General features: G+C 37.5%; 1 long non-coding RNA gene across 1 annotated transcript; it reads right to left on the bottom strand.

Annotated features, from left to right (window-relative positions):
• On the bottom strand, positions 1-27,189 carry LOC120227381. Its single transcript, XR_005527240.1, has 4 exons — positions 27,060-27,189; positions 15,590-15,672; positions 9,095-9,098; positions 1-13 (listed from the first exon to the last, which is right to left on the bottom strand). It is a non-coding gene; the product is annotated as an uncharacterized LOC120227381 (long non-coding RNA).
• Between the last annotated feature and the right edge of the window lie 756 nt (positions 27,190-27,945).

The following is a 27,945-nucleotide window of genomic DNA, read 5'->3' as shown; positions in this document are numbered from 1 at the left end:
TATACTAAATGCACTGAACTGTATACTTTAAAATTGCTACTATGTTTATATTATGTGGATTTCAGGTCAGTAAAAACAAAAATAACCAGGACTCCTGGAACCCTGTTACTTTCTACAATTTAAACTTCATGAGTTATACTCATCTTTATTTCATATTATTTGTCAGTGTTTAAATAATATGTTAAGCACATACACAAATTTAGGTACATAAAAATCACTTCACATTATTGACCTTCCCTGAAAGAAACCAAAAAGAATCTCAACTTAATTTAAAGAGAAGAGAAGAGAAGAGAAGAGAAGAGAAGAGAAGAGAAGAGAAGAGAAGAGAAGAGAAGAGAAGAGAAGAGAAGAAAAAATACTATAGAGAAACAACAAAGCAGTGGAAGCAGGCTGAGCTTCAGGGCCAGGTGAGCTATAAATCCTTCTCTTCTTGTATATTAGCTCTACCGTTTTGAGCAGCCTTTTATCTTTTCCAAACCTCAGCTTTCTTTTCTAGGAAAGGATACTATTGTGGCAAAATCAAATGAGATACAGTTTACTTGTGTAAAGCCCGGGTCCTAGTGTTAGGCACAAAGAAGGCCAAAATATAAAAATAAAGTACTGGAGCTTCAAATTGTACTGTAGCCAGTGACAAATCAGACACAGAAGTCATTACTATATAATAAGGAAGAAAAACCACTAAGTAGTAAAAGAATTCATAGATTATAACAAAAGATGTTAACTCCACTGAGGCATGTATTACTATGAAGTATCATGTTTAAGTTACTCTGTAGGCAGCAATTACTGTTTATTGATTCAGCTCTGTGAGAATTAAAGATATGCCATATGTGATTTAGTAGAGTAAAAAGACAACTTTCTCCACTAAAAAAGGATATATAGCACACTATTATGGGCACCAGTAAAAAACATGAACATTTCATGTGTACCTTATCACAACAGAAAAAGAATATTTTCTGGAAAGTAAAAGATCAAAGACTTTATTCTCAGCAGCTTGAATGCATATTCTTCTTAAAATTTCTATATTTCAAAATATTCATGTTTCATCATAAAATTGTAGTTTATTTTTAAGAAAAATGAAAACTAAAAAGCCAAAAACTCAGTAAGTTATCTAGATTAGGCAATAATTATGGATAGATATGGTTATCTGAACAAACTAACAAAGAATTGAAAGGATTATTACCCTGCTGGAAATTTTTAAAAGAAAGATTACCGAAAGTAAACTGATATTAAAAGGCATATCCATACTTTAAGGAGAAAAAGGGAAAGTGCCAATAGAAAAATGCCCAGTACAGCTTGTAGACTTATATATTACTTATTCATTTGGTCACCCGCTTTGTACTATGAGAGATAATTTTCCAGGGGTCTCAATTTTCTGAACATTTTGCAAGCAGAGAAAACAATGGCCTTTGCTCCAGAACATTTTTTCAAGGATGTACATATATTAAAGAGCTTTAGAAGATACAGTACCTTTCACTGAATGAAAGAGTACACATGCTACTATTGTCCACTATAAAAGATTCAGATTCCCTACACTCAGGATTTCTCTTTTCCAGTATAATGGATGGTAAATGCTAGTAGTACTTGGCCTTCTTCATGTAGCCGTCTGGGAATGGTGCAAGAAAATGCTGATACAACTATCGCTACAACTTTCACGTCTTCTGCCATCATCCATGAACTGTGACGACTAAGTAAATTGCAAGTGTGGCAAAATTTTAGACCTTTCACAATATTTAACCATGGATCAGATACTGTGGGAGGTGATTTAAGGACAGAGGGTTAAATGTTAAAATCTCACACTGAAGATTTCAGACATCTAATGCCATCTATCCATGAGGCACATTATCACTTAACTTAAACTTCATATTTAACATGAAACTGTTTTTTTTATTAACCTTTAATCAAGTAATGCATGTGGAGCTAAAGAAAAATATTTAAGTACACAGTATGGCTAATTATTAATGTCAATAGCTTCCACATAACATTTCTTTCCTGCTTGGTCTGCCCCCAAGAGGTAATTTCTAACCATTTCCATTTGGACCTATAGATGTGACCTACATAATTCTAAATTACATATTGTTACTTTGAGTTCTTTATTTAAAAGATGAATATTTGGCTCATTTATGCTATTTCCATCTTTTTTCAATAAAAAATTTAATGTATAATTTTCACGCAATTAAATATACTCCTTTCACTGTATAGTTTTATAAAACTGGACACACTCAGTTATGGTATCCCCACTACAATCAAGACAAAACATTTCCATAACCCAAAAGTATTTCCTCATCTGCTTGTAACTAATAACCTCCCCTGCTCCTAGCAATCACTGTTTTCTGTACCTATAGATTTCTTTTGGAGAATATAACATAGAAGGAATCACATAGTATGGCTTCTTTCACTTAGCATGAGTGATGCTATTGGGTTTATCATCAGTAGTCTGTTCTCTTTTTACTGCAGAATAATATTCCATTGTATGACTATATCACAAGCTGTTTATTCAGCCACACACTGAAGAACAAATAGGTTGTTTCTAGTTTTGACCAAGTAGAATAAATCAACTACAAACATTCATATAAAAGTTTTTGTGTGGACTTACGCTTTTATTTCAAAGGTATAAAGAGCAGTGGTAATAACTATGTCATACAGTATAAGAAACTACCAAGCTGTTTTTCACAATGGCTCTACCACTGGACTTCCTCCAGCTATGTATCAGACTTACAGTCACTCCACATCCTCACTAGCATTTGGTATTATCAATTTTTAAAATTTACTTCACATACAGTGTTCACTGTAATTTAAACTGCATTTCCCTAATATCTAGTAATGATTTTTTTTACTGTGCTCGTCTTTCACATATTTGGTAAAATGTCTGTTCCAACTTTTTATTCATTAAAAAATGATTTTCTGAGGCACCTGGGTGGCTCAGTTCATTAGGCATCTGACTTCAGCTCAGGTCATGATCTCATGGTTCTTGGTTGGTTCAAGGCCCCCTTTGCTGACAGCTAAGAACCTGGAGCGTTCTTCAGATTCTGTGTCTTCTCTCTCCCTCTCTGTCCCTCCCCTGCTCATGTTTTTGTCTCTCGAAAACAAATGTTAAAAAAATAAAAATAAAAATTGACTTTCTAATCACTGAGTTTTGAGAGTTCTTTATATCTTTTTAAAAATTTTAATTTAGACACAGAGAGAGCACAAGCAGGGGAAACTGGCAGATAGAGAGAGGAGAATCCTAAGCAGGCTCCATGCTCAGTGGGGAGCCCAATGTGGGACTCAATCCCATGACCCTGGAATCATGACCCAAGCCCAAATCAAGAATTGGATGCTCCACTGACTGAACCACCCAGGTGTTCCAAGGGTTCTTTATATCTTTATATGTTCTGGATACAAACTTTTGAAATGTGTGACTTGCAAATATTTTCTTTCAGTGTATGGCTTATTTTATCATTCTCTGACAAAGTATGATTTATCAGTATTTTCTTTTTCATTGAACATATCAAACCCAAGGTTGAGAGTTTACATTTAGGTCTATAATCCACTTCAATTTAATTTTTATATAAGATTTGAGATATGTGTCTATATTCTTTTCTTTTTTGCATATGGACACTCAATTGTTCTACAACAACTTGTTGAAAAGTCTATCCTTTCCCTCTTGAACTGGTTGCCCATTGGGGCATCTGAGTGGCTCAGTGGGTTAAGCTCCTGACTCTGGACTTTGGCTCAGGTCATGATCTCACAGTTCATGGGTTTGAGCCCCACATAGAGTTCTGCACTGACACTGTGAAGCCTGCTTAAGATTCTCTCTCTCCCTTTCTATCCCTCTCCCACTCACTCTTTATCTTTCTCAAAATAAATAAAACTAAACTTAAAAAAATATGGTTGCCCACTTACAGGGCACCTAGGTGGCTCAGTCAGTTAAGCTTCCAACTTTGGCTCAGGTCATTATCTCATGGTTCACAAGTTTAGTCCTGAATCAGGCTCCATGCTCAAAGTACAAAGCCTGCCTGGAATTCTTTCTCTCCCTGTCTCTCACTTACAGGCTCTTTCTCTCTCAAATAATAAATGAACTTAAAGTAAGTTAGTTGCCCACTTTTAAATATGTAGGTCTACTTCTGGACTTTTAATTTTGTCCAGTTGATCTCTATGTTTACCATTTCTCTAATATCACATTGTTTTGATTACAGCAGCTTTAAAGTAAATCTTGAAATCAGGTAATGTGTACCTAAACTTTGATCTTTGATTGCTTTCATAAGTGTTTCACCATAAAGATCTTGCACATATTCTGTCAGATAAATGCATTTAAAAAAGTATTTATTTCTTTTTGGTACTATTGCATACAGTACTTCAAAAAAAACACCTTCTAATTTCCAGTTGTTTGCTGGAAGAGATACTAATTTTTATATATTGGCTTATTATCCTGCAAACTCTTAGTTAAAGGTTCTTTGACATTTTTTTAAAGATATTTACATTGGGAATATAGAAAGGTTTTCTTTCTTTCTAATTTGCCTTTTATTTCTTTTTCGTGCCTTATTGTAGCAGCTAAAGTGAGAGAGCCTTTTGTTTTAAAAATTGTTTTTATGTCCTTATTTTATTTTGAGAGACAGACAGCGAATGGGGGAGGGGCAGAGAGAGAGGGAGACACAGAATCTGAAGCAGGCACCAGGCTCTGAGATGTCAGCACAGACCTCGACGTGGGCTTGAATCCACAGGCTGTGAGATCATGACCTAAGCCGAAGTCGGACACTTAACCGACTGAGCCACCTGGCACCCCAAGAGAGAGAACATATTTTGAATGACTTCAATTCATTTAGATTTGTAGTAGATTTTTTAAGACCCAGAATATGATATATCTAGGTTGACGTTTCATGGACATGTGAAAAAAAGTGTATATTCACCTGGTTAGGGAAGTATGTTCTACAAATGTCAGTAAGATCAAGATGGTTAACAGTGTTGTTCAAGCCTTCTATATCCTTACTGATTTTCTGTCTTATTTTTTTTAACATTTTTATTTTGAGAGAGAGAGAGTGTAAGTAGGGGTAGGACAGAGAGAGAGAGAGTGTGTGCAAGTAGGGGTGGGACAGAGAGAGGTTGGGGGGGGAGAATCCCAAGCAGGCTCTGCGCTAACAGTGATTCCTAGAACTATGAGATCATGACTGAGGGCTGAAATCAAGAGTCAGATGCTTAACTGATTGAGCCACCCAGGTGTTTCTGTCTACTTAATCTATTAATTACTGAAAGAGAAGTGAACTCTTTAAATGTAATTGTGGATTTGTCTAGTTTTGTTTTCAGTTCTGTTTTTACATCGTGTATTAAAAAAATTTTTTTAATGTTTATTTGTTTTTTCAGACAGAGAGAGAGACAGCATGAGCAGGAGACGGGCTGAGAGAGAGGGAGACACAGAACCTGAAGCAGGCTCCTGGCTCTAAGCTGTCAGCACAGCGCCTGACACAGGGCTCGAACTCATGGGCCATGAGATTATGACCTGAGCTGAAGTCAGACACTCCACCAACTAAGCCACCTAGATGTCCCTTACACCATGTATTTTTGAGCCATGTTGTGGGGATATAAACATTTAGGATTTTGATGTCTTATTGGTGAACTGACATCCATGTTAATGTTTTTGGGAAGACAGTTGAGGGATAAATGCAGGACTGCCCATTGTCTTTGGCTTTATTCTGTTGTTCAACTGCAGTTTTCTAAAGTTTGGGTATCAAGCTCATTCAAAAGGAAAAATGTGATCCAATGAATGTGCTTTTTTAAAAAAGTAGGTGATGCCCCAGCAATAGCACTACTAGGAATTTATCCAAAGGATACAGGAATGCTGATTCATAGGGGCATATGTACCCCACTGTTTAGAGCAGCAATATCAACAGTAGCCAAATTATGGAAATATCCATCAACTGATGAATGGATAAAGAAGATGTGGTTTACATATACAACAGAATACTACTTGGCAATGAGAAAGAATGAAATCTTGCCATTTGCAGCAATGTGGACGGAACTGAAGGGTATTATGCTAAGTGAAATAAGTCAGTCAGAAGACTGAGAAATTTTCTCAGTCCGAGAAAGAGAAGGTCCATGGGGGAAGGAAACGGAAAAAAACAGTTTCAAACAGAGAGGGAGGTAAACCATAAGAGACTCTTAAATACAGAGAACAAACTGAGGGTTGATGAGGGGAAGAGGGGAAATGGGTGATGGGCATTGAGGAGGGCACTTGTTGGGATGAACACTGGGTGTTGTATGTAAGCGATGAATCATGGGAATCTACTTCTGAAGCCAAGAGCACACTGTATACACTGTATGTTAGCTAACTTGACAATAAATTGTATTAAAAAAATAGGTGATGCCATTTAAGTCATAATGATCTCTTTTCTGATCATCAAGATTCTGATTATTAGCATCTAGGTATTTTTTTAATAGTTGAAGGTATCTTTCTAACGTAGTGCTTCTCTGAAATAAGAGTAGCTACATTTTTATCTTACATGGATTTTAGTGATTTTTTTCTTTATTTTCCCCCCAATATTTTAAAGTGCACTTGGAGTTTTTAAGATCTAATTTGCACTCATGCCAACCTGCAACTAAGCATTCATCAAAATGTTTTACATGGATTTTTAATTCATCAACTTTTTGCCCTTTAGAACACAGTCTCCCAGCTGCTTCATTCTACTGAGATCTACTCAAAAAAGACATCAATTGAAAGCAAAATATTATTTGCAACTTGCCCACATGCACTATACATCTGTGTTCATCTCAGATAAAAGGTTACAATGCAAGCTGATGTGGAAATTACTGTTCATCTTCAACTCAGTAAAGGATCTACTTACAGACTGACGGTAAATGGAATGCAATGGAGTCAAAAAGCAAAGCATGTAAAAACATCATGTAGGAATACTGACCATACTGACTCCATCTTTGGCTTACCACCTTGTCCATGTCCACATGATGGCCTCCCTAAGTGCTACATGTTCTAGGCCCCTTGGAGGTTAAAGTATGCCATGACCAGAACACAGGGAGAATTGTTCTGGTCTTTCCTAAATCTGATTAGGTAACAATTAGAAATAACTTAATTTCTCACCCTTCCTGACTCACAGATGGCACCACGAGTTCTGTTAAATGTTACCTATCAATTAGGTAAGTGTATGCTGATCCTGACTGTACTACAGTGCCCTCCAGTGTCCCCTCACTGTATAAAATCATGGACTAAAGTCTGGACTTTAAGGAAAATAGCTGTGCAGCTGTCCAGATCGCTGCCTGTCCAATCCTGTCAGGAAGTTACCCTGAATAAAATGCTTTGTAAACTGCATGGAGTTGCCTCTTTAATTTCTTGGTCTCAAAGTGCCTTATAAGTTTGGGGGATACTTTATTGTCCTTTCTCCACTTTCCAACACATAGTTATTACTATTAAATAAACATACTGACTTATATTCTCAATAGACACTGTAATTGCCTATATTTTTAAAAAAGCGATTCTTTATGATGGCAAAAAAAGCCTATCAAATTTATTGTTAACCTTTCCTACATCCAAAACACCATTTTTAACCTCTACTCTAAGCTAATAACCAGACCTTTTCCTTTACAATGAAGAGTTAAGTCCTCTTAATCCGCTCCACCAACTTCCCTTTGTTCTACCTCTACATTTTTCTCTATATTCCCACATGGGCAGAAAGATATGCCTTTTTCTGTCACTATCCTTCTGTGCAAGTATAGAGATTCCTTTCTTCAATAAGATTTTCACATTGAGTTCCCATGTGCCTCTTTCTGCAGCCCTCCAAGCACACTCTAGCATCCACCTCATACAAAAATATGCCCACTTACTTTTCCAACATTTTTTTTAGCATCTAATGAGTGCAAACTCACTGAATTACTATGATAAAGTTAAAAGGAAAAAAAACAACAACAACCTAATCCTCCTTTCAGGAAACTTACAAATTAGTGGGGAAGGTTAACAATTAAGTAATTATAATTTTGTGTAATAAGTTTATGAGCAAAGGCATGTACAGTATAATCATGATATAAAGGAAAGAGAAGTTAATTTTGCTTAGTTCAAGGAGTTATCTTTCTTTTTTCTTTTTAAAATTTTTTTTTAATGTTTACTTATTTTTGAGAGACAGTGTGTGAGCAGGGGAGGGACAGAGAGAGAGTCAGGATTCAAGGCAGGTTCCAGGCTCTGAGCTGTCAGTACAGAGCCCAGTGCGGGACTCAAACCCACATACCACGAGATCATGACCTGAGCCGAAGTTGGCCGCTTAACCGACTGAGCCACCCAGGTGCTCCGAGAAGGATTATCTTTCAGAAAGTATTTTTATCAAGATTACCCTCTCCTTTTCTCTTCATACAAACAGGTTCAGGTCTCCTCTAAACCATCCCAAGATGTTTAAACTAATATCACCCTATCATCCCTCTCACTAGCACCTTATTTGAAAAGGCCACTTATATCACTATTTACATACTCAATCTGTCTTTTTTCATTTATCTTTTGAATAAATGTGATCTGGTTTTTGATTTCCACCACTACAGTGACACCTTTCGCCAAATCAAAGTTGGGAACCCACTCAACACACCCAGTCACCACCTTTTCTCAGTCCCCCTCTCTCATGAAGGACACCTGTGGACCCTCTCCTCAAAATTCAGTGACTTGTATGATACTTTATTTCCCTCATGTATTTCCTTTCTCTCCCTTTTTGTTCAGTCTTTGTGATTTTGCTTCTCTCTGCTGACAAAAAAGAAGCAATAGCCAAGATTCCATTTTAAGACACTGCTTTTTACTATCTACCCCTGTATCCATTACTTTGTTCACACACACACACACACACACACACACACACACACACACACACACACACACACGTCTCATGATAATCACCCTTAAATAAACTGGGGCCGAGAGAGGGGGAAAAAAACCCCAAAAACCCATGGAGTCAGAAGGCCTAGCTTTAATTCTGGTTTTACCACTTACCTATTAGCTGTGTACCCATGGCATATCACATCCTATGTGGCTCCATAAAAGTGAATAGATTCGTAGTGTTCCTTCCAACCCTACAGTTCTACATTTCTAACTGGGAAGAAGCTCAAATTTCCACTTTTAACTTCTCTAATGCAATACAAATCTACATTCTGTCTGCCATTTAAATATGCCACCTCTAAACCTAATCTCACAAACCAACTCATTTCTCTTGTCTATTAATGTTTATGTACTAGGGCCTCCATTATCCTGAGCTTGAAATCATAATAATCAATACACATACTGCCTTTTATTCTTGCATTCTCTTCTTCTAATTCCCACTCCCCACCCTCTACCCCTGACCTAGGCATAATTCAAAGAGTAGATCTCCTGGAGGTTGGAAGATGGCAGCAGAGTAGGAGGACTCTAGGCTCATCTTGTCCCATGAATATAACTAGGTAACTATCGAATCATCTTCATTAACCCAGAAATTGAACTGAAGGCTGACAGAACAAACTCCACAGCTGAAGGAAGAAAAACAGCTAGTGGCCACTGCAGTGGAGAGGGAGCTGCACTTGTGGAGAAGGGCAAGAGACAGACTACCTCACAGGGGAGCTCGTGGGGACAAGGAATCACCATAGCAAATGGCTTGGAAAGTGAGAGGGGATGAATTTCATAAGTCCTTGCAACTAGCAGGGCTTAAAGCCTAGAGTTTTTTTTTTTTTTTAATGTTTTTTATTTATTTTTAGGAGAGAGAGAGAGACAGACAGCGTGAGCAGGGGAGGGTCAGAGAGAGAGGGAGTCACAGGCTGAAACAGGCTCCAGGCTCTGAGCTGGCAGTCAGCACAGAGCCCGACGCGGGGCTCGAACCCACGAACTGCGAGATCATGACCCAAGCGAAAGTCGGACGCTTAACCGACTAAGCCACCCAGGCGCCCCTAAAGCCTAGAGTTTTAAACGTCAGCAGCCTTAGCTCTGGGAGAATTTGTTCTGCTCTTGGAGAAAAAGGAAGGGAAAACAGCCTGGGAACATACAGCCTGAAAACAACAATCTGAAGAATACCAAAGCACACAGTGGGGAGGTTATTTACTCATCTCAGAGCATACCCCAGACAGACAGCGTTCAGAGAACTCCCTCTGGGAACAAAGGAAATTGCGGGTGCCATTTCCCTCCCATGACCCTCATTATAAGCACAGAGCCACCTGTGGGAAGCAATGCAGTACCAACATCTGCTACCTAACTGGCTTATACCAAGCCCTGCCCTCCACGCCTCGGTGGAACCACCCTTCCCACTCACCTTGCCTCAGTCTCAGAGCTCAGATCCCCTCTCCCAGAAGACCAGCCCAAACACGTGCTCACACCTCATTCGGGAGTTTTGCAGAGCCTCGGTTCTGGTGGCACTGGAAGTAGGTCTCATTTCACACATAGACCACAGCATACAACCTTGCCTTACAACTAAAGGAGCTAGAAAAAGAACAAGCAAAACCTAAAACCAGCAGAAGAAAGGAAATAATAAAGATGAGAGCAAAAATAGATGATTTTCAGCTTGCCGACGTGCACTATACATCTGTGTTCATCTCAGATAAAAGGTTACAATGCAAGTCCAAAGGCTGATGTGGAAATTACTGGTCAGCTTCAACTCAGTAAAGGATCTACTTACAGACTGACGGTAAATGGAGGAATGCAATGGAGTCAAAAAGCAAAACATGTACAAACATAATGCAGATGATTTAGAAACTACAAAAAACCACTTGAACAGATCAATGAAAGCAGGAGTTGGTTCTTTGAAATAATCAATAAAATTGATATCCTTCTAGCCAGACTTATGAAGAAAAAAAAAATAGAAGGGACTTAATAAAATCACAAATGAGAGGGAGAAATAACAACCAATACCATAGAAATATAACTATAAGATAATATTATGAAAAACTGTGTCAACAAACTGGGTAACCTAAAAAAGGATAAATACCGAGAAACATATAGGAGCCCCTGGTGGTTCGTCAGTTAAGCATCTGACTTGATTTTTAGCTCAGTTCATGAACTCACAGTATGGGGTATGAAGCCCCAGGTTGGGCTCTTTGCTGATAGCACAGAGCCTACTTGTAATTGATATTCTCTCTCTCCCCGCCCCCCCCACTCCCTCTTCCTCTCTCTCAAATAAACAAAATTTTAAAATATCTCTAGAAACATATAAACTACCAAAACTGAAAGAGAGGAGAAAATTTGAACAAATTACTGGAAAAGAAATTGAATAAGTTATCAAAAAATTCCCAACAGACAAAAGTTGAGGTATAAACATATGGCTTCACAGGCAGATTCTACCAAACATTAAAAGAAGAGTTAATGGTCCAAAAAATAGAAAGGAAACCTCCAAATTCATCTTATGAGGCCACCATTATCAATACCAAAACCAGATAAAGTTACCAGTAAAATAGACAAATACAGGCAAATATCCCTGATGAACACAGATGCAAATATCCTCAAAAAATACTAACAAACCAAATCGAACAATACAGTAAAAAAAAAATCATTCATCATGATCAAGTGGGCTTTATTCATGTGTTGCAAGGGTGGTTCAATGTTTGCAAATCAATCAATGTGACACATTAATTACATCAATAAGAGAAAGAACCATATGATCATTTCAATAGATGAAAAAATATCTGACAAAGTACAACATCCATTCATGATAAAAAAAAAAACCCTCAACAAAGTAGGTTTAGAGAGAACATACCTGAACATAATAAAATCCTTATGCAAAAAACCCACAGCTAACATCATTGTTAATGGTGGAAAACAGAACTTTTCACCTAAGGTCAGGGACAAGACAAGATGTACACTCTCGTCACTTTTATTCAACATGGTACTAGAAGTCCTAGCTACAGCAATGAGACAACAACAAAAAAGAAATAAAAAAAAAAAAGAAAGAAATCAAAGGCATCCAAATTGCTAAGGAAGAAGTAAAATTTTCACCCCATTTGCAGATGACATGTACTGAATATAGAAATCTTGAGAGACTCCACCGAAAAACTGCTAGAATTGATAACAGAATTAAGTAAAGTCACAGGATAAAAAAATCAATGTACGCAAATCTGTTGCATTTCTACACACCAATAATGAAGCAGCAGAAAGAGAAATTAATTAAGAAAACAAGACATTTACAATTGTACCAAAAGTAATACTTAGGAAACCTAACCAAAAAGGCGAAAAACCTATACTCTGAAAACTAGAAGACATTGATGAAAGAAATTGAAAGTGACAAAAAATGGAAACACATGCCTTGCTCATGGAATGGAAGAACAAATACTGTTACAATATCTATACTACCCAAAGCAATCTACACATTTAATGCAATCCCTATCAAAATACCACCAGCATTTTTCATAGAACTAGAACAAACAATCCTAAAATTTGTATGGAACCACAAAAGTCCATGAATAGCAAAAAATCTGGAAAAAGCAAAGCAAAGCTAATGGCATTACAATTCCACGCTTCAAGTTACATTAGAAAGCTGTAGTAATCAAAACAGTACAGTACTTGCATAAAAACAGACAAATCAATGGAACAGAATAGGAAGCCCAGAAAAAAACAAACAAACCCATGGAAAAGACAGTCTCTTCAACAAATGGCAATGGGAAAACTGGACAGCAACCTGCAAAAAATGAAACTGGACCACTTTCTTACACCAAACACTAAAAAAAAAAATTGAGTGGAGTAAAAACCCAAATGCAAGACCTGAAATCATAAAAATCCTAGAACACAGGCAATAACCTCTTTGAGATCAGTTGTAGTAACTTCTTTCTAGATGTTTCCTGAGGCAAGGGAAACAAAAGCAAAAAGAACTATTGGCACTACATCAAAATAAAAAGTTTCTCGATTATACATCTGACCCTTCATTTTGGTTGAGGTCATGATCTCAGGGTTGAGACCAAGCCCCAAACCAGGCTCAGCACCTGGCCTGAAGCCTGTTTAGGATTCTCTTTCCCTCTCTCCCTGCCCTTCCCCCACTCACATGCTCAATTTCTCTCACCCTCCCCAAAACAAACAAACAAACAAACAAACAAATTGAAAGGAAAAGCTTCTGTATGGTGAAGGGAAAAAATAAAATAAAAACTATGGAATAGGAATAGATACTTATAATAACATATCTGATAAAGGGTAGGTATCCAAAATATACGAAGACTAATAAAACTCAACACCCAAAACACAAATAATCCAATTAAAAATGGGCAAAAGACTTGAAGAGGCACTTTGCCAAAGAAGACATAGAGATGGCCAAAAGACACACGAAAAGATGTTTCCTTCATCACTTACCATCAAGGAAATGCAAATTAAAACTACAATATCACCTCACACCTGTCAGGATGGCTAAAACCACCATGTGTTGGTAAAGATATGGAGAAAAAGGAACCCTTGTGCGCTGTTGGGAATGCAAGCTGGTACAGCCTCTGTGGAAAATAGTATGGAGGTTCCTCAAAATGTTAAAAAAAATAAAAGATCTATCTATGATCCAGCAATCACACAGCTGGGTATTTACCCAAAGAATACAAAAACATGGTGTCAAAAGCATAAATGCAGCCCCATGTTTATAGCAGCATTATTTATAAGAGCCAAGATATGGAAGTAGCCAAAGTGTCCATCAATTGATGAATGGATAAAGAAGATGTGGTATGTATGTGTGTACACACACACACACACACACACACACATATATATATACAATGGAATATTACTCAGCCATAAAAAGGAATGAAATTTTGCCATTTTACAACAACATGGATGGACCTAGAGAGTATAATGCTAAGTGAAATAAGTCAGTCAGAGAAAGACAAATCCCATATGATTTCACTCATATGTGGAAGCTAAGAAACTAAACAAATGAACAGAGAAAAAAGAGAGACAAATCAAGAAACAGATTCTTAATACAAAGAACAAACTCGTGGTTACCAGAGAGGAGGGGTGAAGGAATGGCTAAAATAAGTGATGAGGATTAAGGAGTGCACTTGTTTTGAGGAGCACAGAGTGATGTATGGATATGCGGAATCACTATATTGTACACCTGAAAGTAGAATTACACTCTATGTTAACTAACCAGAATTAAAATAAAAACTTAAAAAATATATGTATCTTCCAGACAGTGTTCCTTGGCCTCCCCATTTGGTTATAGGCCACCTGCTTCAGAAGATCTAAGGCATTCTATGTGTACGTCTCTTGTAGCGCTTAGCAGGTTTTATTCCAGACTATGGTTCTGCAGGAGTAGGATTTATATTATTCTTTGCATTTCAAAACAGCACTAGCACTTTGTACCTTACCTAGGCCGTACCCAGAATACCACAAAACTCCTAACACTTGAAATAAATTAAATTCAATCTAAAGTTTGCACACGGTAAGAAGTAGAGTTTTGTAAATATTTTATTTAAGAAAAAATAATTTAAGATACATAATGATTTGAATGTTCCAGCTATAAAACATATAATGTTCTTCTTAAGCTAAGGAACCAGCTACTACTCTTGAACTTCACATCCCAAGTCAATTCAAAAGTACATATAGACAGCAGCCTTTGCGATGTCAAAATATTTTTTAAAGCATATTTACTAAATTACTTTTAAATATTTGGTTTTACATTTGAACATTTCTTTTTTATTTTTATTTTTATTTTTTTTTAAAGAATTTTTTTTTTAATGTTTTATTTATTTCTAGGAGAGAGAGAGAGAAAGAGACAGTGTGAGCAGGGGAGGGTCAGAGAGAGAGGGAGTCACAGACCGAAACAGGCTCCAGGCTCTGAGCTGGCAGTCAGCCCAGAGCCCGACGCGGGGCTCGAACCCACGAACCGCAAGATCATGACCTAAGCGAAAGTCGGACACTTAACTGACTAAGCCACCCAGGCGCCCCTGAACATTTCTTTTTTAAAATCTCAATTATTTATAAGAAAAAGTATCCTTGACAGATTATTCAACCTTATAAACTATCATTAAAAGTGTAGATTTTTTTCTTAAATGTTTATTTAATTTTGAGAGAAAAACAGGGAACATGAGCAGGAGAGGGGCAGGGGGAGAGAAGGGGAACAGAGGATCTGAAGTGGGCTCTGTGCTGAAAGCAGAGAGCCCAAAGTGGGGCTCGAATGCACGAACCACGACATTCTGACCTGAGCCGAAATCAGACACTTAACCAACTGAGCCAGCCAGATGCCCTTAGAAGTACAGCTTTATCACAGCCAAGAGTTGATGCCGATCAGAACATTTAGTCACTATCTTATCTTCTGCTTTAACCTATATGCAGCACAGAAAACAGTTTCCCAAAATAAAATATGATGCTATCAATTTTCAGCTCTGTTAATAAGCTTCAATGTATTCCTCTAAAAATTTATTTTTTAAAATACTCCTAATTGAGATAATAAAACAAATTGAAGGAAAAAAGATTTCCAGCTTCCTTTGTTACCAAGAAAAATAAGACTGCAGCCTGGCAGACAGGAGAGCTATTAATTTCCAAGGAATCTAAGCCAGGCAAGTCAAGGCTTGAGTGTACTTCATCTAGAGGACACGATGTGTGGTGTGAGGCCTGAGAAGCAGTACACAGCGCCGCTGCAAGAACACTAAGTGAAACCGAGCAACTGCCTGACGCCTCATTACTGAGGATGCGCAGCAGCATCTGACCTACCTGGCTTATCCCTTCGGGGGAGATCTTGTAGGACTGCAACTTCTGCTTCAGCAGCTCTGGATCACTGTGACGGAATGGGCACCCTGACAACGAAAAACAAGCCAGCACACCAACAAGGTTATTTACCCGGGACTTAGTACAATACCACACTCCAGAGACTCTCTAAGCTCCCCTTAATTGTCTAACAGCTTATTAATAAAAAAGTTAATTGCCCATGGGTGCAACTGCTTTCCTCTCTTTATCTAAATGATGACTTAGTTGTATGGTTATCAGGGTACAACAGGCTCAAGAGTTACATTAAACATCACGGCATTCTCAGGCAAAGCTGCCCATTTGCTAGGAAGAGGAAACAGTTTTAATTATGCTACTTGCTAACAAGCAGAGATAACCACAAAGTAGCTATAAAACAGTTTATCTAAAAACTTTATATAATCTCACATTTTATTCCTCTTTTTAAAAATTATATTAAAAGACTCTGAGAGAAGATAATATAAACAAAAAGAAAAATGTATAAACTCAAAGAAATAAAAAAAACTCACATTTTCAGATGTAAATTTTATGTCTATTTCTCACAGAGTAAATCCATATAAATTTAGAGGAACCACAGATGGGAATGAGATGGACAAACAGGAAAGTATTTCATAGGAAAATAACTTATAGTAGATACATGTTATCTCTGTATTATTTCATGAGTAACACAATAATAATGATGGACTACTAAAGTATTTGCATAAATAAGAACACAGAAGAACTGAAATGTAAAAGCTGTATTACAAGGACAAAATCTAGGAAATTTCAGATATTTTAGTAATAAACAGCTGTAAATGAAAATACTTCTTTTAAAATTTAATTTTGGAAGCTAGATTACCTTCTTTTAGGTATACAGATGATGTGCCAATAAGTTAATTAGAAACAATTATGCATTGGGGGGAGGGGGCAAGATGGCGGAGAAGTAAGGAGCTCCGTACTTGCACTCGAGCCCATACATCACATGGAAAAGATCTGAAGCCACTGGAAACCTTACAAAACCTGAGAGATTGGGAGAAAAAGGACGCAGAATACACTGAGAAAGCCTTCTAATGGCTACCTCAAGAAACAAACCAGAGTAACAAGGTGCAGAGTCCCAAATATCACTACGAATAGGAAAATAAAATAACCAAGGTCCCAACAAGAAAGACCAAGAGATACCATTCAAAAAACACTCTATGAAAGGATAGGCCCTGGACAGTCAAAGAGTCTTCTTGGATAGAGCAGAACTCATAGATACAGAGACCATAACAGGTCTTTAAAACCAACAAGAGCCGGAAAGCTAACTAAAATGACGAAACGAAAGAGCTCTCCTCCAAAGAAACTCCAAGAAGAAATGACAGCTAATGAACTGCTCAAAACAGATAGCAGCAGCATCACTGAACAAGATTTTAGAATAATAATGGTAAAATTAATAGCTGGGCTTGAAAAAAACATAGGGGACATCAAAGAAACTATGGCTACAGACAGAATGGAAAATAAAAATAGGCATGAAGAATTAAAAAATGCGATAAATGAGATCCATAATAAATTAGAGGCCTCCAATGCACGGATTGAAGAGGCAGAAAGGAGAATAAGTGATTTAGAAGACACCATTATAGAAAAACAAGAAGCTGACAAAAAAAGAGACAAACTGATCCAGGAACAGGAAAGAAGAATTCGAGAGCTCAGCGATACGGTCAAACGCAACAATATCCGTATCATAGGAATCCCAGAAGAGGAAGAGAGAGGGAAAGGTGCTGAAGGAGTCCTGGAACAAATTATAGCAGAGAACTTCCCCGACCTGGGGAAGGAAGTAAATGTGGAAGTACAAGAGGCTCAGAGGACTCCCCTCAGACGTAACCTGAATCGATCTTCTGCACGACATATCATAGTGAAAATGGCCAAATACAAGGACAAAGAGAGAATTTTGAAAGCAGCTAGGGAGAAAAGGGCCCTAACATACAAAGGGAAACCTATCAGAGTGGTGACAGACCTATCTACTGAAACTTGGCAGGCTAGAAAGGAATGGCAGGAAATCTTCAATGTGATGAACAGTAAAAATATGCAGCCAAGAATCCTCTATCCAGCAAGCCTGTCATTCAAAATAGAAGGAGAGATAAAAACCTTTCCAAATAAACAGAAATTGAAAGAATTTGTCACCACGAAGCCAGCCCTACAAGAAATCCTGAGGGGGATGCTCTGAAGGAAAGGTTGCAAGGAACAAAGATACCAGAGACACCACCACAAACATGAACCCTACAAAAGATACAAAGACTCTAAACCCACATATTTCAATAATAACACTGAATGTAAATGGGCTGAATGCTCCAATCAAAAGACATAGGGTAGCAGAATGGATTAAAAAACAAAATCCATCAATATGCTGTCTACAAGAAACTCATTTTAGACGGGAAGATACCTTCAGATTAAAAGTAAGGGGATGGAGAAATATATATCATGCTACAGGAAATCAAAAGAAAGCCGGAGTAGCGATACTTATATCAGACAAACTGGACTTTAAATTAAAGACAATCACAAGAGATGAAGAAGGGCACTACATAATAATTACAGGGTCCATCCATCAGGAAGAACTAACAATCATAAATGTCTACGCACCGAATATGGGAGCACCTAAATATCTAAAACAATTAATCACAAACAGAAACAAGCTTATAGATAAGAATGTGCTAATAGCAGGGGACTTTAATACTCCGCTTACAGCAATGGATAGGTCAACCAGACAGAAAATCACTAAAGAAATAATGGACTTGAAAGACACATTGGACCAGATGGATCTGACGGATATATTTAGAACTTTACATCCTGAGGCCAGGGAATTTACTTTCTTCTCAAGTGCGCATGGCACATTCTCCAAGATAGATCACATACTGGGACATAAAGCAGCCCTCAATAAATATAAAAGAATAGAGATCATACCATGCACACTGTCAGATCACAATGCTTTGAAACTTGAAATCAATTACAGGAAGAAGTCTGGAAAACCGCCAAAAACATGGAGGTTAAAGAACACCCTTCTAAAGAATGAATGGGCCAATCAGGCAATTAGAGAGGAAATTAAAAAATATATGGAAACAAATGAAAATGAAAACACAACAATTCAAAATCTATGGGATGCGGCCAAGGCAGTCCTAAGAGGAAAGTACATTGCTCTCCAGGCCTATTTCAAGAGATTAGAAAAAGCACAAGTCCAAAATCTAACAGCTCACCTAAAGGAGCTAGAGGCAGAGCAACAAGAACGCCCTAAACCCAGTAGAAGAAGAGAAATAGTAAAAATTAGAGCAGAAATAAACAACATAGAGACCAAAGAAACAATTGAACAGATCAATGAAACCAAGAGTTGGTTTTTTGAAAAAGTAAACAAAATTGACAAACCTCTAGCCAGGCTTATCAAAAAGAAAAGAGAGAGCACCCAAATAGACAAAATTATGAATGAAAATGGACTTATTACAACCAACCCCTCAGAAATACAAGCAATTATCAGGGAATACTATGAAAAATTATATGCCAACAAATTGGACAACTTAGAAGAAATGGACAAATTCCTAAACACACACTCACTACCAAAATTCACACGGGAAGAAATAGAAAACCTGAACAGACCCATAACGAGTGAAGAAATCGAATCAGTGATCAAAAATCTCCCAACAAATAAGAGCCCTGGACCTGATGGTTTCCCTGGGGAATTCTACCAGACATTTAAAACAGAATTAATCCCAATTCTTCTCAAGCTATTCCAAAAAATAGAAGTCGAAGGAAAACTCCCGGACTCATTTTATGAAGCCAGCATCACTCTGATTCCCAAGCCAGACAGAGATCCAGCAAAAAAAGAGAACTATAGGCCAATATCCTTGATGAATACGGATGCAAAAATTCTCAACAAGATCCTTGCAAATCGAATCCAGCAGCATATCAAAAGAATCATCCACCAAGATCAAGTGGGATTCATTCCTGGGTTACAGGGCTGGTTCAACATTCGCAAATCAATCAATGTGATCCATCATATCAATAAAAGAAAAGATAAAAACCATATGATCCTGTCAATAGATGCAGAAAAAGCATTTGACAAAATACAGCATCCCTTCTTAATAAAGACTCTCGAGAAAGTTGGGATAGAAGGAACCTACTTAAACATCATCAAAGCCATCTATGAGAAGCCTTCAGCTAACATCATCCTCAACGGGGAAAAACTGAGAGCTTTCCCCCTGAGATCAGGAACACGACAGGGATGTCCACTCTCACCACTGTTGTTTAACATAGTGCTGGAAGTCCTAGCATCAGCCATCAGACAACAAAAGGAAATCAAAGGCATCAGAATTGGCAAAGAGGAAGTCAAACTTTCACTCTTCGCAGATGACATGATACTCTACATAGAAAACCCGACAGACTCCACCAGAAGCCTACTAGAACTGATCCAAGAATTCAGCCAAGTTGCAGGGTACAAAATCAACGTACAGAAATCGGTTGCATTTTTATACACCAATAATGAAGCAACAGAAAGAGAAATCAAGAAACTGATCCCATTCACAATTGCACAAAAAACCATAAAATACCTCGGAATAAACCTAACCAAGGATACAAGAGATCTGTATGATGAAAACTATAGAAAACTTATGAAGGAAATTGAAGAAGACACAAAGAAATGGAAAAACATTCCATGCTCATGGATAGGAAGAATAAATATAGTTAAGATGTCATTACTACCTAAAGCACTCTACACATTCAATGCAATTCCAATCAAAATTGCACCAGCATACTTCTCAAAACTAGAACAAACTATCCAAAAATTTGTATGGAACCACAAAAGACCCCGAATAGCCAAAGTAATACTGAAAAATAAAACCAAAACGGGAGGTATCACCATCCCAGACTTCAGCCTCTACTACAAAGCTGTCATCCTCAAGACAGTATGGTATTGGCACAAAAACAGACACATAGACCAATGGAACAGAATTGAGAACTCAGAAGTGGACCCAAAAGTATACAGCCAACTGATCTTTGACAAAGCAGGAAAGAATATCCAATGGAAAAAAGACAGCCTTTTTAACAGATGGTGTTGGGAGAACTGGACAGCAACATGCAGAAGAATGAAACTAGATCATTTTCTCACACCATGCACAAAAATCAACTCAAAATGGATAAAGGACCTGAACGTGAGACAGGAAACTATCAACACCCTAGAGGAGAAAGCAGGAAACAACCTCCTTGACCTCCACCGCAGCAACTTCTTACTTGACACATCCCCAAAAGCAAGGGAATCAAGAGCAAAAATAAACTGTTGGGACCTCATCAAGATTAAAAGCTTCTGCACAGCCAAGGAAACAACCCAGAAAATTAATAGGCAACCAACGGAATGGGAAAAGATAGTTGCAAATGACATATCAGATAAAGGGTTAATATCCAGAATCTATAAGGAACTCACCAAACTACACGCCCGAAAAACAAACAACCCAGTGAAGAAATGGGCAGAAGACATGAACAGACACTTCTCCAAAGAGGACATCCAGATGGCCAACAGACACATGAAACGATGCTCAGCATCCCTCCTCATCAGGGAAATACAAATCAAAACCACACTGAGATACCACCTCACGCCAGTCAGAGTGGCTAAAATGAGCAAATCAGAGAACTCTAGATGCTGGCGAGGATGTGGAGAAACGGGCACCCTCCTACACTGTTGGTGGGAATGTAAACTGGTACAGCCCCTCTGGAAAACAGTGTGGAGGTTCCTCAGGAAACTAACAATAGAACTCCCTTATGACCCAGCAATAGCACTGCTAGGAATTTACCCAAGGGATACAGAAATGCTGAGGCATAGGAGCACATGTACCCCAATGTTCATAGCAGCACTCTCCACAATAGCTAAAACATGGAAAGAGCCTAAGTGTCCATCAACAGACGAATGGATCAAGAAGATGTGGTTTATCTATACCATGGAATACTACATGGCAATGAGAAACAATGAAATCTGGCCATGTGTAGCAACATGGATGGACCTTGAGGGGGTTATGCTGAGCGAAATAAGTCAGGCAGAGAAGGACAAATATCATATTTGCACATATAGGAGGATTAGGAGGAACTTCACTGAGGAACAAGGGGGAGAAGAAGGGGGGAAATGGTGGGGGAAAGGGAGAGAGGCAAACTATGAGAGACTCTTGAATGCTGACAAAAACTGAGGACTGATGGATGTGGGGGGGAGGGGGGATGGGCATGGAGGAGGGCACTTGTGGGGATGAGCACTGGGTGTTATGTGGAAACTAATTTGACAATAAACTATTTGTAAAAAAAAATTAAAAAAAAAAGAAAGAAACAATTATGCATTTTTAATGAAATGAATGGGAAATGGGTTATAGCAAAAACAGGAAAGAGCCTAAATGCCAAACAAATGTGTTGACCAAAAATCTTAACTATAAAAAATATCCACTAACCTATGGACTCCAACAAATAATGAAATTCACAAAATTCATAGTTTATTTTTCATTCACATTAAAACTGTAAATCTGTAGTAAAAGGAAACATACTGAGCAGCTATGAAACACGGGGTTAAGAGTTTGGACCTGTAATGCCTGGGTCTGAATCTCAGATTCCCACTTACCAGGTGGCAATTTACCACAGGCAAATTCTGTATCTTGTTACTGATTGAGCTTCACTTTCTGTCAAGTGAGAGAAATAAATTGCTCATAGAACTCCTGTGAGAATAGAATATAAAGCTTTTATATGCTCCTGGCATAGAGTAAACACTCAACATGTATAAGCTGTTGTTATTATTCTCAAAAAAAAAAAAAAAGAAAAAAAAATGAAAGAAAAAGAAACCAATCTAACAATGAAATTGCAAAAGATACCAATAAGAAAGAAATAAGGCTGCACAAGGAATTCTTGGGTAAGCGCCTAAGCCCAGAATTATTAAAGGCCACAAAAATTGGAGATTAATTTAATTATACAAATTACATTTGAAATAATGACTGTATCTGTACAGAAAATGTTATAAAGGGCAAAGCTAAGAAGAAAATGAAGATTGCCACACTACTAAAGGTCACAAAAAAAGTGTTCTAAAGCTACACTGACAATAAGCAAAAAACAGACAAAAACAATTACTAATTAGAGAGGGTGGTGTTATTTTAACAGATGACAGACAGAATAAAACTCAGTAACTCCTTTTTTATTTTTTTCCTTCTGTCTTCCACATTAGAGAAAATGATCTTCAAAACTGGACAGGGTTGAACTAGGTAATTGAAAATGAAGTGAATGGACAACAGTTAAGTGTCTGACAAAGCCTTCCAACATACGCTTGTGGAAGAGATGGATAAACTTAGTCTGGAACTTAGCTATATATAGATTCATAACTGGCAGAACAACCATTCCAAGCAGTGCTGGCTAATGAAATAGTATCAACACAGGGGACTAAACAGTTTTAGAAATAAAATAAAACTAAAAGAACAGAGAGTTGTGGTTTCTAGTCTGGGCCTGTGAGGAGCTTATATATCACCACTCCACCCTAACGAGGAAAAAGCTGAACAAACTGAAAAATCAACAACTCTGCTTAGACTCATCAAAGGAGTGAGATCACAGGACACACCACTGGCCCCTAAAATTGGAAAGAATGGCGGATACACAGAATCACAACATACCAGAGCAGAAATCTCTACAGAACTAATGCTGGGGTAGGAAAAACCTTACCTATAATTGAGAAACTTTTGAAGTCTGGACAAGTCTGAGCATCAAAAACTCCAAGGAGACCCAGTCATAGGGAGACCCCATACTTCGTAAGCCTAACTTCCAGGAGCTCTAGCACGTGCTCACGGTGAACAACAGAGAGAATTCTCTCACGCTTCTGGCATGGGGAGGGGAAAAGTAACCATTTTAATACTATAGAGCAATCTGCTCTTAATAAGGCCTGCCCTCAGAACAAACTATTTTACCAGAGCCTAAACTTCTGGGGTTTTACCAGAGCCTAACCTATCTGGGGATAGGGAAATACACAACTCCACCTCCTCTACACATCCTGTCCCACATAAGGGAGAAACACTGAGTCACTGTTGAAGTTCATAGCCCAGGGCCACAGGCTCACTAAAAGACTAAGTAGAGGACTATAGAACACCATCCTCTCCATCTGCCTGCTTACTTAAAGGTCTACTTATTGGAATTCTTTTTACCCAATATGTCATGTCTACTTTTAACAAAAAAATACAAGGCTTATCAAAAGGCAAAAAATACAGCTTTGAAGAGACTGAATAAACATCAGAACTAGAGTCAGATATGGCAGGGATAGTGGAATTAACAGATCAAGAATTTAAAATAACTATGATTAATGCTAAGGGCACTAACAGAAAACATAAGACAATGTGCAAAAACAGATAACGTAGGCAGAGAGATGGAAATCTTAAGAAAGAATCAAAAAGAAATGCTAGCACTCTACACACTCTAATGGAAATGAACAATGTCTTTTATGGAATTACAGACATGGCTGAAGGAGGAATCTCGAAGTCAACAAAACTTCCAAAACTGAAAAACAAAGAGAAAATGACTAAAGAAAGAAAATAAGAACAGGAGATATAACAACTGTGGGGAATGATGAAGGGTAGTAATGAGAATACCAGAAGAGAGAAAGGGAGCAATTGAAGCAATATTTGAGGCAACAGAGCATATTCCCCAAATAAATGTCAGACACCAAACTACAGATCTAAGAAGTCCAAAGAACACCAATCAGTATTAATGCTCCCCAAAATATAACCTAGGTATATCACATTCATACTTGAGAAAATAAAAAATGAAGAAAAAATTGTGAAAGAAGCCAGAGGGGGGAAAACCTTACCTAGAGAGAAGCAAAGATAAAAATCATATCTAACTTATCTTCAGAAACCATGCAAGCAAGAGAGTGAAGAGAAATATTTATTTATTTACTTACTTATTTATTTTTGGAGTAAAACATGTAAAGTGTTTAGAGGGGGAAAACCCTCCACAAACCTAGAATTCTGTGAAATTATCCTTCAAAAGACAAGAAGAGATAAAGCCTTTCTCAGACAAAAACTGACATTATTTGTTGCCAATAGACCAGCAAGGCAAGAAATGTTAAAACAAGAAAAAAAAAGCTCTTCAAAGAGAAGAAAAATGATAAAGGCCAGAAACTTAGGTCTACCTAAAGAAAAACACATCAGAGAATAAGTAAAGGTAATATAAAAACTTGAGAGCGAGGAAATTTATCGAGAACATTACATAATGATAAAGCGGTGCATACTCCAGGAAGAAATAACAATCCTTAATGTGTTATTTCTACCTAACAAAAGGGCATCAAAATAAAAGAGGCAAAAACTGGTAGAACTGCAAGGAGAAACTGATGTATCCACTATTACGGACTCCAACACCTCTCCATCAGAAAGGGACAGATCTTTGGGCACCTGAGTGGCTCAATCGGTTTAGAGTCCAACTTCAGCTCAGGTCATGATCTTGTGGTTCGTGAGTTTGAGCCCTGAGTTGGGCTCTGTGTTGACAGCTCAGAATTTGGAGCCTGCTTCAGATTCTGTGTCTGCCCTTCTCCTGCTCATTCATGCTCTCTCTCTCAAAAATAAATAAACATTGGGGGAAAAAAAAAAAAAAGGAAATGGACAGATCAAGTAGGCAGTAAATCATCAGCAATGATCATAGAATTCAAAAGCACCATCAATTAATATAATTGATATCTATAAAATGGCTATATCCAATAACAGCAGATTACACATTCTCCTCAATTCACAAGTTTAACAAACCACTCTGGTGAAGGATGCTGTTGATAGTGGGGCAGATTGTGCAAGTGTGGGGCAGAGAGTATGTGAGACCTCTCTATATTTTCTGCTCAATTTTGCTGTGAACTTAAGTCCTCTAAAAAAATTAAGTTTATTCACTAAAACAAGGATAGATCAATGTTTCTAATAAATAATACAAACTTATTCAGTATCTGCTAAGTATATTATTTTTTAGCTGACAAAGAGTTTAAATTAAAAATAAAACAAACAGAATGGACTGGAATAAATAAGATTCAGTTTAACTGGAATAAGCAATAAAAAATCCTGCATTTGAGCTCATAAAAATCAACTACATAAGTGGGAGTTCTAGGATCTAGTAAGTGATAAAAGAATCCCTGGGAGTTTTACTAGGCCAAACTAAATGGCCTAAGAAAAGTAATAGATTTTCTCAATAGAAGTATCTGGTCAACTGAAATTTAGAAGACATAAAAATTATGCAGGGCACGTGCAAATAAATCTAATTTCATAAGTCTGAGGGTGGAGTCTGATAATCTGCATTTCTACAAGGCACCTTAAGTAATTGACACAACTGATGAGAACCACTCACTTGTGGCCAGCTTTCGTCTATTAAATATGAAAGTAAAGGCATTTTTTTTAGTGCTCTGGACATGTGAAACATCCTCCTTAAAATTCTGTTTGTGATTATTTGATCTTGATCCATAACAGCCTATAAATGTATAATCTTTTAAAAAAGAATTACATTCAAGATGCTGAAACAATAATTAACAAACATTCTTCTACACATTAAAAAAAAAAATGCCAAGGAGTGCATGGGTGACTCAGCTTGTTGAGCATCTTACTCTTGATTTCAGCTCAGGTCATGATTTCACAATTCATGGGACCAAGGGCGCAGCTGGCTCTGCGCTGACAGCGTGGATCTTGCTTAGGATTCTGTTTCTCCCTCTCTCTCTGCCCCTCCCCTGCTCATGTACATGCTCTGTCTCTCAAAATAAGTAAGTAAACATTTTTTAAAAAGTGCCAAAACAAGAAAAAATTCTGATACATACTGCAGGAAGCTAAAATTTTTACTAATAATTAGTAAAATTATCTAAAATTTTTACTAATAATTAGGACTATTAAAGTCATTCTCTGACATACCAAATGAGGAACTTTTCAAGGTATACTCAGAATTATTTTAGAAAAAAGTTGTTGAACTCAGAAATCTCTGAAAATAGCCTTTTTAAAAAACCTGCAGTAACTCAGGTGAATTGATAGATGTTTGATATCACGACCTGCTAAATTCTTCACTCAATCTTCATTAATCAGATTATAGTAATGAGACTAAAATATAGCTTTCCTCAGTAGTCTTCTGAAAATTAATGGATCAACTATTCTATAATTCAAGGTACTCAATTTCAAAACCCTTGAAGAACCTGTATTAATCTCCTAATCAAGAGAAATGGAAATAGAAGGTGAAGGGGGAAACTGCAAACTAAAGAACCTGGTCCAGCACAATCTTTAGCAGAGATGAATAAAGTCTCTTGCCGACCCAGTTCAGTAATAAGACAGATCTCTAGAAGAGTGCAGGAGCGCAGTGGTGACTGACACAAGCTACAGGGGATACAGTGATGCAAAAAGCCATCAATCACACTGTTTCACTGTTTCCTACAGGGCTGGTGGGGTTTTCTACACTTCACAGACATACATCCAGTGGAAGCACTTACCATGATAATCCCCTTGGCCTGGTGGATTGGTTAGAATAATCTTCATGCAACTAAAAGGCGTATAGTCAGTTCTCTTGCCTTCCTTTCCGAAGCTATGACGGATATTGTAAGAGTAGCCTTTATCGAACTGATTGGAGGAAAGAGAAGAGACAAAGTAAGCCAATATCATCTAGTGGTATGGACAGTGATGACAGCTACAATCAGAGTACAAAATGGTATTTTCTAAAAGAAACTCAGCATTCATAGGGAGATGTACATACCATATACATCATTTGAGTCCTTCATGTACAAATACATTTTTTAAAAAGTGCAAGATTTACAGGAAACAAATTCCTCAGGTAGAGACAGCAAATGTTTACATTTATATGTTTAACAGTGAAGATAATTCTTTCCTGAGAGTAATCAATTCACCCATTTCTTGGTTTGATACCAGAGCTTATACTGAATGTAAATCAGTTTAGTCTGAACTCTGTTACTTTAGTAGTCCCTGAATTCCTATATCCTACTTATTCTACTTCTGAAATGCCTAATACAATTAATCCCTTCTTCTGTATTCTCACTACAGGAGAGAAGCAATGTGTAAAAGGGAAGCAAAGCAAGAAGAAAGCAAATGCTTGATTAATGAACTGCTGCAACTGCCTCCCACCCGGAATTCCTGACTCCATGTTTACAAAGCAAGCCAAGAGTATAAAAAGGAGTTTGAATGGGTGGGAGAGAAAGAAAACAGAAACTAACATTGATTGAAAAGCTCAGAACAGTAGGATTTCGATAATACTTCAATGAAAGTAAGAAAGAACTAGATTAAGAGAGGAATATGCTGTATTATTTTGGGAGGTGAGATTTTTAAATTTCAAGTTACAACCTGAAATGCACAGACCTCAAGTCT

The sequence above is a fragment of the Hyaena hyaena genome, unplaced genomic scaffold (assembly GCF_003009895.1).
Source record: "Hyaena hyaena isolate Hyena2069 unplaced genomic scaffold, ASM300989v1 scaffold_2254, whole genome shotgun sequence".
Lineage (NCBI taxonomy): Eukaryota > Metazoa > Chordata > Mammalia > Carnivora > Hyaenidae > Hyaena > Hyaena hyaena.
The sequence above is the reverse complement of the archived record's forward strand: the minus strand, read 5'-3'. Positions and strand labels throughout refer to the sequence as shown.